Consider the following 21,159-nt stretch of genomic DNA (forward strand, 5'->3'; position numbering starts at 1 on the left):
AATTTAACTAAAGAAAATATGAACTGAAATAATTATTAATTGCAAGACGAAAGTGGCAAGGATTTTTTTTTTTTTTTGATTACATCTCAATAAAGGAGACACAATGACATCTATCATAAACAGCACCGAGATGGAGTATCGATGATAGTGTTAAAAATATGACGTCATCAATGAGGTAAATACTAGTTTTGGAATAATTGAATATGTGATCTGAGAATAGGATCATGAAATGTTTGACATCAGGCATATTACTTTGAGTAGTCAAATCTATTTTATTTTTTTCTTATAAATAATAATAATAATAATTAAGTCATTCTTATATTCTTAATAATAAGTTCTTAGTTGAAAAATATTTTGAAAAATTTTAAAATCTTTTATACACCTTTAAATTTTAAACATCATGATGTTATAATAGAATTAACACATCTCACGGCTATTGCCGTTACCCAGCCATGATTAGAGATTTTTAGCTGAATAACACTCCATCCACACAGATTTACTTCATTCAGATGACGGGATAAAGAGTCAAGGACTCAGTCCATCGCCCAGTTCTTATAAGAACTATTAATGTCGTATGATATGGCATAACGAGTCCTTTTTAGGACTTCCAGGGTAACGAATGGCAATGCTGAACTAATGAAGTTTAACTGAGGTTCGGCTGTTGCTGTTACCCTGATGAGTTTCGAGAGTTCGCTCTCTTAGGGTTTTTGCCTTAAGGGAGCAATTTGAGTCTCCGGGGAAAGTGTTCTCCGGCACGGCCCGCTGAGGGGTTCTTGTCGGTGAATTATTTTCTTCGGAATGAGCGGTTCTGCTCGGTGGTCGGTTTCACTGAGTGGAACCAACGCGGAGATTTGGACGGTCTTTCGCCCACGAATGAGCCTAGAGATCGTCTGATTTTTTGAGATTTTACCCCTTTACTTAAACAGAGGGTACAAATGGCAACTGGTGCTATGCCTTTGCCGTTACCCAGCCACGAGGAGAGCCTTTAGCTCAATAACACCCCATTCACACAGATTTTCTTCATTCAGATGACGGAATAAAGAGTCAAGGACTTAGTCCATCGCCCAGTTCTTTTAAGAAATTAACTGAAGTTGTAGCATGATTGGAGAATGGTATCATTGAATCGACCGTGAGATGCGGTGATTAATACCTTTGGAGGGTAATGGATGGCAATGCTGTAGCCAGTGAGGTTCTAACTGAAGCTCGGCTATTATTGTTACCCTCCTGCCATGATCAGAGCTTTAACAGCGCAATAACACCTTATTCCTACACTGTCCTCTACAGATAACGGGGAAGATGGAAAGCATTCTTGCTTCGCCCCTTTAAGCCAGTCTTTATAAGGATATGATGTCGCATATTCATGTAGTAGTGTATATTGCATTGCATGTATAATAGCGGAATGCTGTGCTCGAGACTACCACATTGATTAGTGCGTGATCGAAGAGGGAATTGTTGTACGTTAACTTTCCTTGCATACAATAATAATTTCAGTATTGGAAGTCAGTAAACATCGTTTTATTTTCCCAACAACTAAAATTTCCTCTTTATATTTTGCTGATTAAAATTCTAACAAAGCATCACCACTCGCAATATGTGAATGTGTGTGTGCGCGCGCGCGCTTCCTACTTGAAAAGGACAAAGAAAACACTCCACAGCAGCCTCGAAACAGAGAACCAACACGCGATTTTCAACATGAACGATAGTTGTCAACAAATGCAGGCGGACCGAAACCAGCTCGTGCGTGTGCTTCTTTTGTTCTGTGTTCTAAGTAATTGTTGCGTGCCACTCTTGAGTTCATTGTTAGGCATCGTGTATAGCCAGACCGTATTACTGACGGGGATCAAAGAGCACAAATCGCACGGGGTTAGAAGAGTAAAAAGAAATTGTAGATTTTCTCCTTCTTGAAGAGATTAAAATTTTCTTTTCATTGTCCGAGTAGAAGACATCCCTCCATCAAAAGATAACACCGAAGTTGTATTTAACAACTGGAAACGAGAATATTGCAGATAAGATAACATCACCCGTCTTAGCTGTCCGTAATCAGATATTGATTACAAAACATTCGCTTCTAATTTTAAAAATGGAGTTCCTCTGTTGTTATTTCGATTTTTTTTTTTTTTTTTTTTTTTTTTTTTTTTTTTTTTTTTTGAGAGAAGCGGTCAGGATTCGATTAAACATCCCACCGTACAGATTTTACGATCTGCCGTATTGTAAAGAGCAGCTCCCTTGATGAATCAGTAGGAATGTCGTCCAAATTCTAGTACAATAGTGGACGTCCCCCTAACACGAAGTCTATAATTAGGTCTCCCAACAGTAAGAAGATCTATCATAATTAAACCGACCCCCCCCCCCTATTCAACCTTCGTTACTCAGCCACTGGATTACGTTTAGGATCGATCATTTCTGATTTGGTGGCTTTCGGGTTGCTTCTCTGCTACTGGAGCGTAAAATAAAATGGAATGGAAAAAAAAAAAAAAATTGTGTTTGTTAACCGCTTCGAGTATCGCAAACATTCCATATAATGCAATAAAATATTTTGTTGCCCAATAGAAATTTATGATAATTGACTTCAAAATGTTGGAAAAAATATTGTTATAACGAATGTTCATTATAACCGAATAAGCATCTGGAAAGATGACAATTGCCCAAATTAAACAACAAATAGAGTTATTAAATTGGTTTTCAATAACTGTGTATATTGCAACAATGTTTGTTTGAAATTGAAATGTCAATCAACGTACTTGTTGAAAATTACCAAAACCGAAACAATCAAAAAAATACTTCAAAATTGTTGAACTTCGCCATAATGAGTCCGCAAAAATACTGTACTCTTAAAAACGTATTTCTTATGTGAAGTACTTAAATTAGACTTTTACTGCATTTAAATAGAAAATTTTAAGTGTCATCTATGACACTGTTACCAGTAGCAACCATTACTCTTAAATAGTGATTTAAACTGATGAAAATGATCAATTGTTACTTCACCTGTTGCTACAGAAGCTAATAAGCAAGTCCATCATACTCAAGAATACATCACATCATCCCTTCTAATTGTTACGTATAAGGTTGTCATAGAAATAATGAAATAGACTATTGTTAATGATACTTACATCATCGACTATGGTCAATTGTTAATACTTACGTGTTAATTGAAGTGAGTGATAATTTCACCTGTTGCCATTGGCAACCACCTCGAAGCAGTAAGGAACAATAACAATAATGTTCGAACATCATTGTTTGAAATCACCCACTTCTTATTACAAAAATCGGGAAGGAATCTTGACGGAATTCTTTTGAAAATGGAAATGATAAAAAAAAAAAGATAGTGAATTTAAGAATAATCCATTAAGTAGAGAGTTACCATGGCAACAATAAAGAAAACTGTTGTGGCAAATATGTTATTTGCATCATCGTATATATCAAACACTTAAGATATACAGGTTACTATGGTAACTGCGAAACACCTGTTAACGAATGATCACCTTGATTGTTGAATATGATTGCTTAGGTTACTAGGGCAATTTTATTCTGCTTATTATTATTATTATTTTTTAAGTTTGATTTCTGGGAGAACTTTTTTATGAGAGAAAAAAAGTAACTTCTTACAGTTTTTATAACTCATCGAATTAAAAGTGCGAGAGGAAATCGAGAACGCAATTATGACAGCAAAGAAGACAGAAAACATGACCTACGGCACACAAAGACAGCAAAAAAGCAAGTCCATTAGTCAACTTTCGTAAGAGCTCCCGGTGACGAAGGAACACAACAATATCTGTCTAGGGGATCGTTACACGCACCAGAAAACAACGCAGAGCGGTAATGGTTCGATAAAATAAGGTCTGGGATTTTACGAAGCCAACTGGCAGCAGTGGCATGCGGATTGTGGGGAATGTTATTACAGAAGACGCAAACTCGCGGGGCCCCCAAGGAGTGAGACCTTTTCGTCGTGCTATAGCAGAGCGAAGATATAATGGGATTATTCCCTCGGGATTAAATTTTGTCCTTGTAAACACCAACGGTAGCGGTCGGCTAATTATTTGTGGTACACTTCTTGCAGTAAACATCAAGAATGCAATATTAGAAACAGTATGCGTCAACCGTAGATGGCGGAAACATTTCAGTTAGTTGAATAATTGCAAAAAACATCAATCACTTATTAATTGAGAGAATAAAAAATTGCACTGGCACCAACAATCATAGCACTTGCAAAATCTTTGGTATATAATAATTATTAGTATATTATTATAATTGCGAAACAATGTCAGAGCATAATCATAAAGTGCAAATAGGAAATCGTAATTAAATGATTTCAAATAATAATGCTAATGCATTATTATTTAAAATGATAAATTTTTACTTCGCCTGTTGCTACAAAAACGAATAAGTCCACCGTACTAATATTAATATGAATCTATTCCCCGTTACCTGTAGAGGAAAGTGTAAGGATAAAGTGTTATTGAGCTATTAAAGCTCTGATCATGGCAGGAGGGTAACTGCAACAGCCGAGCCTCAGTTAGAACTTCATTGGCTACAGCATTGCCATCCGTTACCCTCCAGGGGTATTAATCACCGCATCTCACGGTCGATCAGTTTTCCACCTTGACATGAATAAATGACTCTTCTTAAAGTTCTTAAAAGAACTGGGCGATGGACTACGTCCTTGACACTTTATCCCATCATCTGAATGAAGAAAATCTGTGTGGATGGGATGTTATTGAGCTAAAAGCTCTAGTCATGGCTGGGTAACGGCAATAGCCGAGCCTCAGTTAAAACTTCATTGGCTACCACATTGCCATTTGTTACCCTGATTAGTAAGTAAAGGGTAAAATCTCAAAAAATCGGACGATCTCTAGGCCACTCCATAGTGGGCGAAAGACCGTCCATGTCTCAGCGTTGGTTCCACATAGTGACGGGCTCCCCGTCCTAGCTCCGCGACTGAGCAGAACCGCTCAAATTCCGAGGAAAATAATTCACCGACAATAACCCCTCAGCGGGCCGTGCCGGAGAACACCTTCCCCGGAGACTCAAAGTGCTCCCTTAAGGCAAAAACCTTAAGAGAGCGAACTCAAAAACTCATCACCCAGGATAACAGCAACAGCCGAACCTCAGTTAACTTCCTTGGTTCAGCATTGCCATTTGTTACCCTGGAAGTCCTAAAAAGGGCTCTATATGTTTTCAATATTTCCAATAAACGACTCAATAACAACAACAACAACGTTACTGGCTTGCTGGGTGAAGCATAAAATGCTTTTTATTTTCCCCTTTATCTGTGTGGAGAAGCTTGATGGGGGAGGTTGTGAGACTTATGCTCGCACTTTGTCAATATGGAGTTAGCTCTGTTCTGCTGAAAGCAGGATTGCCTTGGGTCTTTTGTGTTTTTGATAGTCATGTTCACTATAACTGGAAACTTGTCTGATTAGTGGATTAGGATGAGAATGTGCCTTGCTGAAGAACTTTTCGGCATGGTCATGAAGGAGAGAACGGATGTCAGGGGTTCCAAAATGCAATGCGTATTTACTCCCCTTTTCAGCATTAAGTATATTAATAAATAAAAGGTGTACTTCAAAACTCGTTATATTGTCATTCATTTTCATAAATAATAACAATATGCATTTAAGTATTTGTTAATATATATCTTACTATTATATTCTTTACAAAGAAATAGGGTAATTGTTATTACTTAATATTAATATTAATGAAAGCCTTACACAAATTTAGCTGCTTTATAATTATTATAACATGGATTATATCATATTAATAAATAAGAGATGTACGTGGGCTGTTCAACAATGATCAACACAGCAGTGATTATCATCAAGCACGTCAAAAGGAAGCGTCCATTGGTGAAGAATGGTTTCTTATTGCACCACGATAATGCAAGGCCACATATTGCTGGTTGTGTAGTGGACGTTTTGCAGAAGAACAACACAGATATCCTACCACACCCTCCATACAGTCCTGATCACGCACCGTGCGATTTCTGGCTGTTTCCTCAGCTCAAGAAACCACTAAGAGGCCGACATTTCGAAAGCACTAAAACATTGTAAAAGCTGCGGAGGCGGTTTTGAAAGAACTCTCAAAAAACGGACTCTCACATGTGCTTATGAAGTGGACGCAACGTTGGGACAAATGCATCGCGTCTCACAGTAGTTACTTCGAAAAAGACCATGTAAATGATGACGATGAAAGGTAATCTGCTTTCTGTATAAATATAGTCTTATTACTTATTGAACAGCCTACGTACTTACAAAATGCCTTGTAGGAATCTTTATTTTTCAAATTAACCAAACATTTTGAAAAGCTTATATAACTTTCCATCGTATTATTTATAAAATTATGAATTTATTTGCAATAACTTAGCAGGTCTACTCTTTTATTTAATCGATTATAGTTCTTTTACGGTATAACCAAATACCGATAAATGCCATTTTATGGATAGAATCTCAATTATAATTCATATAGTCGTTGCTATGACAACCACTGGGTATGGTAGATCAGTGGAGCAATGAAAAAAATTTTAGAATTATGAAACTAATTCAATGGGTAATTAAGATTCCAATATAATATATTTCTGACCTTTACTTTGTTTATTTTTCCTCTTTAAAAATCCTACTATTACAAAAAAAAAAAGTATGCCGTAGTTTTCAAATATTTCTGTTGTATTTGCCTCCGTGAGGTGTTTGTATGCTTGGATTTGTTTACCGAAGATGCAAGTTATTGCGGAAGTTGCGATGGGGGGTAAGGTGTCCGTCCATGAGATGTGTCCCCATGTAACAGCTTCTGTATTTCGTGTCCCTCACGTTATTTGCAGAGATATTTCACCGTTTCTCCAAGCCATCCAACCATGGTCCAATGTCAATATGTTTTCTTTGAATCAACACTTCTTTTATGGCAGCTTGTGCTGCACGGGCCAATCACTGTGCTTTGAAGTGCTCACGAGAAGCTCAATAGGTCGGTCCACAAAGGCTACGATGTGCTACTACCGAAGCATTCGAGTTCTATTTCCAGCTAGATAGGAAGTGTTTGATTTTCCGTTTGGATGTTTATTTTTGTATGTGAATGCATGAAACGTCTGCTATGCTACTGCTGGTTCAGAACTTCAACATTTCATGAATCTTATTTTCTAGGTTGTTATTTACAAATGATTGCGCTGTTTAGAAAAGTCTGTAAGACTTGGATGTGATATAACATGCAGAATAAAGTAATGAAATTGCCTAGGTGTTTTCAGTAAACATAAATGTGGGCGTATATATAAATTGTATAAAGCTTATTTATCAACAATTTCGGGAGACAAAAGTGTTAAAAATGAATATTTTCTATTACATGTTCGATATTCTATTTCTTTTTCCATATTGGTTTGTTTAATCCTGATAGAAAATTACCAGTAACTCTTATTCGTTCAGCAAAATGCGCTTCCTTCTTATAAAGCTTTGATTTATAAAATGTATACAAATAAAATAAAGGTGTATCCGAAAATATTATTAAATAATTTATTATTTAAAAAAGATTCAAATATTTGAAGAAATCTTTAATACGGTTTTATGTATTTATTGTATTTTGTATATAAATTAAAGATTGCTTATTTAGTTTTGGGGAATTCGTCTTGTGTTATTTTCATAATAGAAAGTCGTTCTGACAAGATTAAACATAGGTGAGTTTTTTAAATATCACTACCACCTACGAAAGGTTATAACATATAGCGTATGAATACTGTGGACAGGTAGAGATTTATTATTTATTTATTTACATAATCCGGAATTAGAGACTAAACATGGAACGAGAACGGCATAAAGCTGTAGGAAGGAAGGAATAAACTACCATCTAATTTTCTCCTGATATTACTTTACTAGTTTATTCTTTTTTCATGATTTCCAGCAAAATTGCAACCATAAATTTTAAAAATTAGAAACCTTTCCATCTCCTCTCCCTTTTTTTTGGGGGGGGGGGAGGGTATTGATTTTGAAATAACGGTCCAATTCACATCCATTTTTTTTTTCTCTATCCACTCCTCTTTTAAAAACGAATCTGAATAACCTCATCAAAATGTATAATACATTCAAAAATATGCGCATTCTTTCAATAGATTTATTTCAAACTATACGATGTAAAATTAATTATACTCTATTAGGTTCAACTTTTTTTTTTTTTTTTTTTCAATTTTGCTTAGGTATATTAAGAATTTTTTTCTGAAATAGATGTATTTTTATATTTTTCAAACTTTTTTAGATGAATTTCTATACTTTCTCGCCTTTATAGATGTGTTTATTGCGTTGCTGGAGGCTTTTTATGTGACTCAGTTTGGTGTATGCTGCATTACTTTAATATATGTAGTGGGCATGCAATGCACTTCCCTTTTAACGAATCGTCCCAGTTATTGGGCATTATTTGAACGAGAAAGTATTCTAATATAACCAACTTAAAAATATTTTTACCTAACATGTTTACAATTTAACTTCACTTATGAGTAAGAAAAATGTATGATGGTTTTCCGTTTGACCAAGAATGTTGGTATTCAAGTTTTAATTTGACACTTAAATGTTTTGTTATAAATAAATAAATAAAATATAAACAAGATATAAATAAAATTATATAGTATTTATTATTTAATTAAAGAAATTTTAGTACATTTCAAAATATTAAGATAAAACTCTAAACAAAAGGTATTTTTATTATGCACCAAGTATTCTATCATATATTTATTTTTAAATTGCTTTTATCATAGGAAATATTGGGTTTATTGCGAAATTTTCCGTTTATTCTAATTTAATGAAAGTAAAAAGTAAATAAATAAAATATAGAATAGAAGTGGTTGTCAAAATTCGTTTTGTAGATTTTTAACTAGAATTATGTGCTCAAACTGGAGGCGGGGAAGGCTTTCTTTAAGCATTTAAATTAGCATCTTTTGAGAAATAAAATTTGGCACTTTGTCATAGTTTTTTTTTTGGAATTCCCACCACTTTTTTTGGTCACGTAATGCATTCTTCCTTCTCTGTTAGAGCAATGTCGCTTGGAATTCGCATCTGTCTGTCTCTTTCTCAAGTTTCACAGCTTGCGGTAATGCATGTCATCCTGCCAGTTCCATCCGAGGTGTTTCATCGATCAGTGTGTGCGCGCGCGCGCGTATCCAATAGTCAATGTTGATGTGTCGTCTGATTTTAGTGTAACAAAACGCAGTTTAAGTGCTGGTTTTCGTGTTGTGGTTCGCAGATGCGTTGTTAAGCTGAAGACAGTAAATACCTGGAGATTGTCAAATACGAATATTTTTTGCAATTAAAGCAAATGCTAGCATAGAGAGAGAGAAAGGCTTGATATTGAAGAACGCGCCCTGCATTCAATCGATGTCAGCATTCTTAAAGACTCTAACAACTGTCATCGTTGATCTGGTTTCGATTTGAAGGTGACGTCACAGATAAAACTTGTGGCTGTCTCACAATGCTCTGACAACGAATTTGACCAACTAGAAAAAATAAATAAAGTTAAAGAAAATATAACATAGCAATGGGACATTTTTAGGAATCGTCATAAAGTTTTTAATTATGAGATACGTTTCTTTTTATTTTTTCTTACTTCTGATAATCTTTTTTTAAATAGTTTATACAGAATTGCAATCAAAGGCTCAGTTCTTATTTCTCACGTTAAGCTAGGTTAAGATTCATAAGCATTACTCTGGCATTGCACTGTACTGATGAAGCACCCTTCCTATTAGCCTACTAAATTTCTATTACATTACATACTAATATTATTAAATTGAAAATTTTAAAAATGAATATTTTCTATTACATATTCTATTTATTTTTCCGTATTGGTTTGTGCAATCCTGTCTGTTTTCTTTGAAAATATTAGCAGTAACTCCTATTGAGGAGCTAAACTCACACCCTTCTTATGAAGCTTTGATTTATAAAATATATATAAATAAAATAAAGGTGTATTCAAAAATCTTATTAAATAATTTATTAATTAAAAAATACTCAAATATTTAAAGGAAATTTTAATACAGTTTTATTCTTATTTTTTTTTGTATATATAAATTAGAGATTGCTTATTTAAGTTTGGAGAATCGGTCTTGTGTTAGTGAGTGATATATCGAACACTATGAGAAGACCGGGGTAAATTAACCTTTCACAACTGTTGTTATAGCTTTATGGAACAAAGATAAAGTCGTAAGTGAAATGAAAAGAACTACCCTGGTTATCGTAAATGTGACAATCCTATTGACGAGATGGAAAAACTTTTAACGGTGTGGATTGATGATGAAACTGGTTGTCCTGCTTAAACCATGATATTCAGAAGAACTTTCTTCCTTTGCATGCATAAATAAATCTTTGATGTATTTACGCGCATATATGACTTCTTAAAAACGCATTAAACCATTGCATTCATCTACAAGTGAGAGGGGGGGGGGAGGGGAAGGTAGTGATTCGCTGCCTTGTAAGTCGGAGTAAGTCTGTATTGGAAATACAGGCTTACCCCGATTTGCAAATATTTTGTTGCCTTTTCCATCCTTCAATAGATAAGTATCTTTGAAATACTTTTTTTTTTAATTATCATAAATAAATAAAATAAAATAAAGCTTTATATTGCAGTTCTTATCCTTCCTTGGCATAACTGAGTTGCCTGATGCGCCAACCTTCATGAAACCTCCTCATAGATGGGATTTCTTCTTGTGTATTTCATTGTGGTGATGGGGACAATTATGACGTCATGGGTATGGAAAAATTTGATACCTTTGCTGTTGACTTATAGATGATGCTTTTTGCTTGTGTCCGGACCGGAGTGATTTATCTTTTTGGTATAAATAGCACGAGATAAGTAGAAAAATGCGTGATAGTTTGAATCCATCAATGGACAGCCATTCGAATTTGACGGCAATTATTTCATCTATCATATAATAGACAGAATAAAAAATTCACCAGCAGTGAAGCCTTTCAAGGTTTATTTAAAGGACTTAATTATATTTTCTTCTAGACTTCAGCCATCCTACCAATGGCTTAAGTCGTCTTAATCAATGCTGTGTCCTTCCATCATTTAACATTCATTTTTTCTCTTTATTCTTCGTTTTTTTTTTAATTTCTTTCTGTGGTTATTAAATAAGAAATTCTTAGCATATTTAATACGTTATCTTCCCTGGGGTATTTCAATCAACTCCTTTTTTGTCAATACCATTGATCATCTAAAAAACAGACGTTTCATCCCCCCCCCCTTTTTTTGACTACTTTAAATATTTGCATAACAAAGTGTTAACAAGTCAAATATTTTGCCACTGGCTAAAGTCAGAAGTGCAGACACAAGTACGTTTCTTGTCAATTTTTATCCACTTCCAACCTTAAAACACATTTCTATCTGCTGATCAGCAAACCTCTTTCGCATTTTTTTCTTTGTACAAACTACTCATTTATCTTTTATAAGAACAATGCATATTTATGTCTACCGTGAAGCTCACTTACGGAATCAATCCAGCCTGCAAGTTAATAAATATATTAAGGAGAAAATCCTCCACATAGTTGGCAATGAATTCGTTTTTCAAATATCCACCATTCAGGGTAGAGAGAGAGATTTGCTAATTATATTGCAGTTAAAGCTGGTTCTACTAAGAAGTAGAATCTTCAGTGTTAGTTTTAGCTTTCTTGATCTCTCTCTCTCTCTCTCTCTCTCTCTCTCTCTCTCTCTATAGATCCGTTCCACTATTCCTCTCACGTCACCTAGTTCAGTTTCGAGTTGTAAGAAAACCTGACCCCCGTTGATCAAGGTAAGGTCGTATCCAATGACTTTTGTAAGTTGAAGTTCACGGTATCGATTTTTCTAGTCCCTGGATATCTTAGGTGGGTCGAAGAGTAAAGAGATGACCACTAGAGACATGCCAAGGGGTACGTGATACTCTTTAAAGAGAATAAAACTATAAAAGATAAATATCATCAAAAAAAGCTTTAGTATACTTTGAAAGATATCTCAATAAACTTTTTTTTTTTCATTTTGGTATTGCATGCAAGGTTTTTGACCAACAGTTCTATGTTAGTTACATACAAACGAGTGCTTTATGTGCACCATAATAGCCAAACTCTTTCAAATTAACTTTTGAGATGAAATCGGAATGCCATTTGGTATTAAACAATTTCTACGACGAATCGTACTTCATAACTCAGCATAATAAGAAACATATGTTTCTTTGGTTACCACCCGCGGCGAATTTTGCTAATATGTGATGTTTTATTGATCGTATGTTTTGGTAAGAAATTAGTAATAAGTTGAAAATCGCTAGCGGCGGAAAAAGAGATTCAGTATGAAATAAACTTGCTTGGTAACTAATTTGTTAATTATGTAGATTAGCTAGGCTTAATTAAATCTGTTCCATGCATTCGGCTTTTCTTCTGTTTGATTAAAATACATATTTCTTGGCCAGGACCAAAAAAAGTAAGTGATATTATCTGAGAAAGAGAACAGATGATTTTTTTTCTTTTATTTCTTATTCATAAAATAACATAGGAGGGGGATGGATCAAATTAATATTTCTTGTTGAGTTGTTTATGAATATCTAAAAATATTTTTCCAATTAAGTTCATGTGTTATGTTTATATTTTTACTTTAATTTGCGCCAATGGTTCATACAATAATATGGTTTTGTTTCTTTGATAAAGATGGATGTGATATTATGCGTCTATGGCAAGAAAAAAAATTGCTTGGGTATAGGAAGGAAAAATCACCAACATTCTCATCCAAATTGGGTCTTATTCACCATTTACACGACTTTAAGACTCAATTTACATACGTCACAATGCACCAATTACACACCACGCCATCTACAGTCACTAATTTGATTTGCTGTTATCACGAGAATCGAATATGTTTAATTCTACTAACAAACCAAAAGTATGTTAAAAAGGGCAAAATATCAAATTTTTTAAAATCTAGATAAACTCAAATTCCTGTTAATTTGCATAGAACTATATAAATTATTTTTTTGTATACGAACGTCGAATTTTCTTTATTAGCTAAACAAAAATGTGTATAATTCTTTAAAAAAACCCGCTCATAAGGCATGTTAGGCGAGCTATTGATCGCTACATCTTTGTAACCGGGTACAAAACTAGTCGTTTTTTGTTTTAGCTAAGCTACCTTGTACCTATAAAAATCATCGATTTTACCGTGTTGGTGTCCAACATATTCTGCTTAACAATACACGCTTTTCACATCCTCAGTTGGAGATATTATCCTATTAGCCTAAATAGCGACTCGCATTCGGTTGTAAATGGAAAGAGAGCAGTCTGCTTGTTGTAAGGACCGGGCAACCACGTGTCATTCGACAAACCTGTACAGTTCCGCTACAATTGCAGAATGAACCGTAAATGACCCTTGAAGTAGAGATGAGTCATGTCACAATTATCTAGACAGAGCGCCATCTACAGGCAACGTAATTTTATTGTAGCGTGAAGCCGAAATAGTTGACAAGCTAATTTGCTTTGCTAAAGATAATTATCCAAATTCTTTGGTATCAAGAATTAGAAGGTATAAATGTCTGTTATAAGGTAAAACGATATATTATTAATGGTAAGGTGTAATAAGATTTACATTTAACAAAATTAAATTTGATTTCTTTTTTTTTTTTAAATATAAACGAAGTTTTACTAAAACGTAAAGTAAATCCAAGGAGAAAACATTCATTTTATATTTATTTTTTCAATAAATAATTTGCAATAAGTAAAATTAATTATTTAAATGCATACATAAAATACATTGAACTATCTAAATATCATTCTATATTTATATTATAGTTACCGTAGTTAGTCTATATTTCAAGGATAGCATTGATGGGCACAAATAATTCTTAATTAATAAAAATGCATATTTCCAACATAATTAAAATATTTCTATAGCATAATAAATAAAATGAAATAATATTTATAAATTATTTATTTAATTAAATAATAATTGATCAAAACTAAACTAAATTAAGTAAACAAAAAGACACCTAAAAATATAAGTAATTTTAAAATTTAAAATAGAAAATCTAAAATGAAATCTAAATCTAAAATTCAGGAATATTTAATTCTCAATTCAAGGAAATGAATATAAAAAAATATATATTTTCGTCACGAAGTTCTGGAAATGGAAATATTTAATTCTCAATTCAGGTATTATATTATATTATATTATATTATATTATATTATATTATATTATATTATATTATATTATAATATAATAACAAGGAAATGAATATAAAAAAATATATTTTCGTCAGGAAGTTCTGGAAATAAGAATTAAAAATTTTTCGGACGTAACGAATAAAAAATTGTGAAGAGATCTTATCGTTAACAGAAATAAAATGACTGAGTCTGAGGATTTGGATTATAAGTTAGTGTAGGACGGTAATGGATTACACACTAAAGTGGATCTAGTAGAAGAAAACTGACCAAGAAGATGACAAGATTTAATGCTTTTCAGAGTGCACTGCCACTAAGTAGTAGTAGTTTCCCCACTTTAGTAGTTTCTCCTTTACAGCTTCTTAAGATGTATACCAGAATAAGAAGGAAGAGGAAGGGAATAAAAGTACAGGATATTAAAAAGAGAATAAAATAAATGTTATTTATAAATAATTATCAATTAAAAATATAAATAATAAATATTATAAATAAATGCTTTCTCTCGTCCATCGAGAGAAAAAGCTATGCTGTAGGTTGACAACTTGTAAAGAATCGACAAACTGTAAAAAAAATCATAAATCAATTATGCAAATTAATACATAAAAAATAGCAAACGTTTTAAATATGTTAAAATAAAAATTTTTAAATGCTAAAAATAAAAAATTAAATTTAAATATTTTAAAAAATAAAACCAAAAAAATAATAAAAATTACACAACAAAAATAAATTTAAAAAATAAAATAAACATGTTAAAATAGTAAAAATTAATTGTTAAAAATAAAACATTAAATTGAAGTGCTAAAAAAATTTAAATATTCAGAAAATAAAATTAAAATTTTATAACAAAAAATAAAAATTTTAAAAATAAAATTAAAATTTTTAAATATTAAAAATAAATCAAAAATTTAATAAATAAAATGAATAAAATGTTAAAACGTTTATAATTTTTTTTCTCAAAACGTTTAAAAACTAAAAGAAACTTAATATATTTGATTTTTACTTTTTTAAAATTCTTAATATATTTTAAAAAGTAGCTATTACATTAAATAAATTAAGAAGTGGAGAAAAATATAAGTAAAAATTTGGGAAGATTGAAAAAAAAGGTTAAAATGTTTAAAAAAAAATATTACTATTACAATGAATATGATTACACATAATTATTGACCGAAATCAAAATAAAGGCTAAGTATAAATAAACGTTTTTTTTTTTCTTTTTTTAAGTTGAAGAGCTATTACAGTCGATATTTTTATAGTCCTTGCTTGGCTATCCCGCACCAGCCACGATAACAGTCTTTGGTGTGTGGTATTAACATAAAAAAATATTGGCTTACGTGGACTTCAAAGCATGAGATTCTCAGTTAAAATGTAAAGGATTTGATGGGATCAACGATTGGCAATGAAGCCTCGTGCTATACCGCAGTATCTGTTGACCCTGTGGGGAACGTGTTTTCACGATTACTGCAGTCAAATGGTGAGGGTTTTCGATGGAGTTGCTCCATCGGATTCCTTTAGTGCGTCTGTGATTTCAGCGTCGACTACGATGTCTTGAGCGTCCCTCCGCCTCTCCACCCTCCTCTCGCAATGCTTTCGGTGATTCCCACTCCTCCCCTCCCCTACTCGCTGACATCAGACGCTGCCTATCGCCAAGTCGTATCGATCGACTCTCTCGCGTGCACTCCGCCGGTGCAACTCCCGTCAGAACAGTAAACAGAACTCGCTGGGCGAACACACGAACGGTGTTGGCAGATTCGTTCTCTTTTGACTCCTTCAAAGCGGTCCTATTCGACGGGATAGCGTCGGCGAGCAGGCAGCGATCTTTGGTGCTTACCGTGAAGGTACTTCGAAGCCGTATGCGTCTAACAAGCGTCCGTACATCTCCGTAGACATCCTTTTCCCCCCTCCCGTGGCTCCCTCATCTCCAGAACAAAGGCTGTGTGTGCGTGATGTGTTCGTAAAAAAAGGCACTGCTGAACCCCCGACGCCAGAGCAGGCTTTGTGTCCGTCATCTCCGTACCGACGAAGCGAGCCCCCCACGATCGGACTGGGTGAAGCCACGTTTGAAGAAGTCCAAACATACTGAAGGCTGGCGACATCACAAGCTGCCGGTGTTCGCCTTCCCCCACCGCCTCTTCCGCGGTATCATACTTTGGCCACTGTGTGCGGTGGTGTGGCGCTTGCGCCGAGCTGTCTACCCCTCATCCTTCCACGCCTAAGCAGGGTAAGTGACTGAACCAGTTGTAGTTTGAATGAACCAATGTGTTAAAGGCTTTTTGTGTTTCTTTGTGCGTTTGTTGTTAAAAGGCATGCTTTATATGTTCGGAGATTATTTTATGTTTTGTTTCCAAGTCGTTAAAATCACCGGAAATAATTGGCACGAACAAGTGTTTGCATAAATGTACAAATCTTTCGCACGTAGTTTGAAACCATGGTAACCGAACAGCAATTGTTAGCGAATATTGTTGTAACAAGGATCCAATTAGAGAGGCCATTCATAATTAGTTTACAACACTGTAACTCCACACATGTGTTTGGAAAGCTGTTTAGAAACTCGAACATCGAAATTATTTTCTAACTTCATTTAAGTTTGTTAAGCACATGGGTCCCAATCAATTAACCAAGAAAGTTTTACTCCTTCGATAAAACCGTATTTAATAATTATAATATCAGACTTATTTATGACAACATATGCAATAAAAATTATTTGATTTTTTTTTCTCAGAATTCCTCAATTTTTTTAATTGGTGATTCAGGAATTATGGATTAATTACACAAAATCAACATGGTTAATACGTAAGAATTTGAAAGTGACGCATCACTTAAAAAAAATAAAAAGCCTTTAAGACTACTGAAAGACACTCAATATCTAAATTTTATTATGGTGTATAATTCAATATAATGATAATACAATTTTACTTAGTTATATTTTAAATATTATACTTTCAAGTTATTACAAATATAGAATACATCGTTAAAGTTGATATATTTTATTGTATGTCAAAATTAAAACATCTATAAAAGAGTAAAACAGTACACATAACTGAGCCACCTAAAAGTTAAATTCTCCATCTTTCCACATTCCACTTCAAGATTGTTATCTGAAATAACTACTCGGTTAGCTTCTATCTCGTGAGGCAGTAATAATCGAACAGTATACCAGTCTTTGCTTGGCTTAGTAACATATCCGCTCTTCAATGTACAGACGTAGGCAGGAATGTTTGGAAAAGTCTTGTGAGTATCGTCCATCTCTAGAACGGAGTTTCTGAATAACCACACACTTTAATGTGCTGTAGATTGACGAACGTTTTTGGAATTGAGGGATTGACATAAAAGTAACCTCGAAACATATTTTAATTTTGATATATAATACAAAATATTAAATTTAACGATGTATTCTATATTTATAATAACTTTAAATTATAATATTTAAAATATATGCAAGTAAAATTATATTATTATTATATTGATTTACGCACCGTAATAAAATTTAGATATTGAGTTTCTTTATGTTTTGGGTATCCCACATGAAAATATGCCGAATTTTATCACTTCTATATTGTAATTGAATATGATAAGATTGAAATATACTTCGGTCTTCATCTCTCTTAGCATGTTAGGCTTAATGGCTTATTACCGATTAAGTTGGCTACATACACATCAAAGCCATGCTTGAATCGAAGTTCCGCTTTGTACAGAGACAACAATGTTTGTTGACTGCGTGATATAGCAGCTGGTTTTTAACAGCTGCTGAGAAGCATCCATGGCGCCTCGTTACTCGACTGGCTACGTTATTCGAATCGGAGGGTTGCCAACATAAGAAAGACAACTTCGTTACAGATTGTATAGAAGTAATTGTAGGCAAAGTTTTAATTAATGAACTTTTCTTTAAATACTATTTAAAGAAAAGTCATTTGTATTACTTCGCTTATAGTAGTTTAAGGCAGCACGTAGATATTATCAAATATAATTGACAATTAATATTCTGATATATACAGTAGCGAACAAATGAATCCGAACAAGCAGAATTTTTGTCAAGATTTTGTTTCAGTTTCGATACGGCTTTAATTCACTACTTTCGTGAGCCACTGTGTTTTAACTGTTGACATTTTTAAGCTCTATTTATTCATTTTGTGTAGCTACGAAATGGATACATCTCCATGAAAGAGGACATCTTCAAAAAGATGTCCTCTTTCTCAGCACACATCTATGACTCAAAGACAAATTGCCAATGAGTGTGGTGTTCATTTGGGTACTGTCAATGCAATTTTAAAGAGGTTTAGGGAGACGATACCTTTTTTTCCCTGACAGAAAAGGGAAAAAAAAGTTGAGGAGCTTGTTGAAGGTGGTGGGAGACGTCTTCTCAGCCGCTGTTTTGCGAACATATGGTACTCGTTCTCCTTGGACAAAGAAATGGCTCTCAACTGAGAATATGACTGAGAAGACGTCTGCCACCACCTTCAACAAGCTCCTAAACACCCAGCTAAAAAGATGTTTTTGGGTTATCTTACACATGACGGTCCAGGATCACTTGTGCCTGCTGACGATAGGATGAAAAGTGACCAATCGAAAAACTATCGGAGAAAAGAGTGATCCCACGGATCCAGAAAGACAAAGAACTTATCTTCCAGCAGGATCTAGCTCCATGGCACACTTCAGAAAAAGTGAAAGAGTTCACAAAAATCGCATCCAATTGCTTCAGTGGCCAGGTAACTCTCCTGACATTAACCCACTAGAAAATTTGTGGGCCATAGTGAAAACGAGACTCGGAAAATTAAACTGGGATACAAAAGATAACTGAATAGCGATGTCGAAATAAGAAAAATGTGTTCTACGTTCATAGAATCCATTCCTAAGCGAATTAATGAACTTTTTGGAGTTTAATTTTATAATTCACATTTTAAAGAAAAATTAAAATTTTTCTTTAAAATGTGAGTGTTCGGATTAATTTGTTTACTGTACGTATTCGGAATATGCATTATGTTAAAATTTTCATTATTATATTGTATATAATTATTAAATTAGCATATATATTACCATGGCAACCGTTAATTGCAATATATAACACTCAATATCTATAACTCGCTATACAACAAAAAAGTCACATGAACCTAACATTACAATTAAAACTGTACACATTTAATTTAATTTTTTTTAAATATTTCATTTACTTAACATAAAAATTATAAAATACTACTGTATAATAAATTTTCATCTTATTTTGTCGAAAATAATCACATAATTGCTTATGTGATTGTTCTGCACTAGATGTAAACAATCTCCCAAATATTTTTAGACGTAACAGAGGATAACAAAGATGTTTTGAAAATGTAGCCAGTTAGTCTTTCAAATATTGCTTACGTATGTCGTACATCCTCACCCGAACTATATTCAGGTGGTATAATCTGAAATTTTTAAAATTAAATTTAAAAATTTCTATTAAAATCTGAATTGTTACATATTTTAAAGTTTATTAAAAGTATTAAAGGGCGTTGATTTAAATTAGTCTAAATTAGGTCGGAATTAGTTTAGATTGAATATATTAAGATGCAACAAAGTTGCAGTATTATTACTGAGTCAAAAATAAATAAATAAAAAAATCCGTTTCGGTATCCGAAATAGCTTAAAGTTGTAAACCAATTCCATTACTGTGGACTCAGTAGAACAATTCTCCGATACTGGCTGTTGCTATGGCAACCAGGAATCGCACAGCATCCCGCACCTAACTTTCTCAATTTCTTTTCACCAGAAAGTGAAAAGTCGCAGATTTTAGCACGCGGACGCTGCTACACTGTTCTTTCCTGCCGTTGCCATGGTTACACTAATTCATTTAGGGGATCCTAACATACTTGGACTACCATGGATTTTACATTACGTGTGTTTAGTCGTTGCACGTGCTCGCACACCCACGGCAACTCTATCGGGTGATTTTTTTTTTTTTTTTTCGGAAGTCGAAGGGATGTCAGAAGTTTTCACGTAGCCGTGCGCATTTCTATCTCTAAGGGATTGAAGAGTCATCTCGGAGATAAGAAAAAAAAAAAAAAACTAAAAAGCAAATTACGGTTGTGGTGTGCACGACTCAGCTGCAGTGAACGTGAGCTGTTCTTAGTTCCCATTACCCAGTTGTGTTCCCTTTGCTCCCAGTTGGTGGACATGACCATCACAGAGCATGCGCACAAATAGAACGAACGTGCAACAGGCTCCCGGCATTAGGAAGGAAGAAGCAAAAGTTGGCAAATACACTTTGATTTACCAGTCTTTAATTTTGGTTTCAAAACATTTGACTTATTTGTGTATTCGTTGTTGTTGTTGTTTAAAATTTCATGGCATTACTTTGTTTTATAACTGTTTTTATAACAGATAAATACACCGCCTCGTGGCCTTAGATACCTGATCATAATCTACTAGACCGTCTAGATAACAATCGATCGCTTCATTCGCATTTAATCGATTTCTGCTAGGCACCGTATTATCACTACTCGAAGTCCTTAACTTGTCCGCGCTGTTGGCCTAGTGGCTTTGCGCATCGCAACCATATGCCTGGGGAAGGAGTGTCCTAGGTTCGATTCCCGTCTGTGACGTGAGGAGAAGAATCTTCCTCAGCCATAGCCAAGTTAGCCGGTCTTGGTGCGTGGACAGCAGGGTTTTTTCCGCAGTTTATCTGGGGTTTTTCATCCCGCAAGTAGGTAAACCGGTCCCGTGAACACACACGGATTGCCGTTATGACCCTTAGTGGATGCAGCAGAGGAGTGGTGAACTGGCTACATTAATACACCAGTAACCATCAGGAGGGGGGGGGGAACTCAACCCATCCTAGGACGGACGAGAAGGATAGGAAGTCCCTACTTACTGTTTTTACCCGGTGGTTGTGGACAGGGTTGTTTCTACCGGAAATTCAAGTTTTTCACAAAGCAGGCAGTTCGGCCTGAAGAACACACACAAACATAATGCTCTGACCGCATAGCCTTAGACGATTCGGTGGTAATTCAGAAGAACCGAATCCAACCTTCGACATCCTTTGATTCACAT

General features: G+C 34.2%; 1 protein-coding gene across 4 annotated transcripts in view; it reads left to right on the plus strand.

Annotated features, from left to right (window-relative positions):
* Window positions 1-21,159, plus strand: part of LOC150097180 (RNA binding protein fox-1 homolog 2-like) — a 678,934-nt gene that overhangs the window by 195,548 nt on the left and 462,227 nt on the right. The window contains exon 1 of one of the 4 annotated variants that reach the window (XM_090406840.1): window positions 15,762-16,354. The exons of the other annotated variants lie outside the window; for them this stretch is intronic. The gene's annotated coding sequence lies outside the window, so the exon portion shown is untranslated. Of the gene's footprint in view, window positions 1-15,761; window positions 16,355-21,159 lie in introns of those variants that run through there. 4 annotated transcript variants of the gene reach the window in all.

Source organism: Typopeltis vanoorti, chromosome 17 (genome assembly GCF_054136105.1).
Source record: "Typopeltis vanoorti isolate ZY-2024b chromosome 17, IOZ_Tvanoo_1.0, whole genome shotgun sequence".
Taxonomy (NCBI): domain Eukaryota; kingdom Metazoa; phylum Arthropoda; class Arachnida; order Uropygi; family Thelyphonidae; genus Typopeltis; species Typopeltis vanoorti.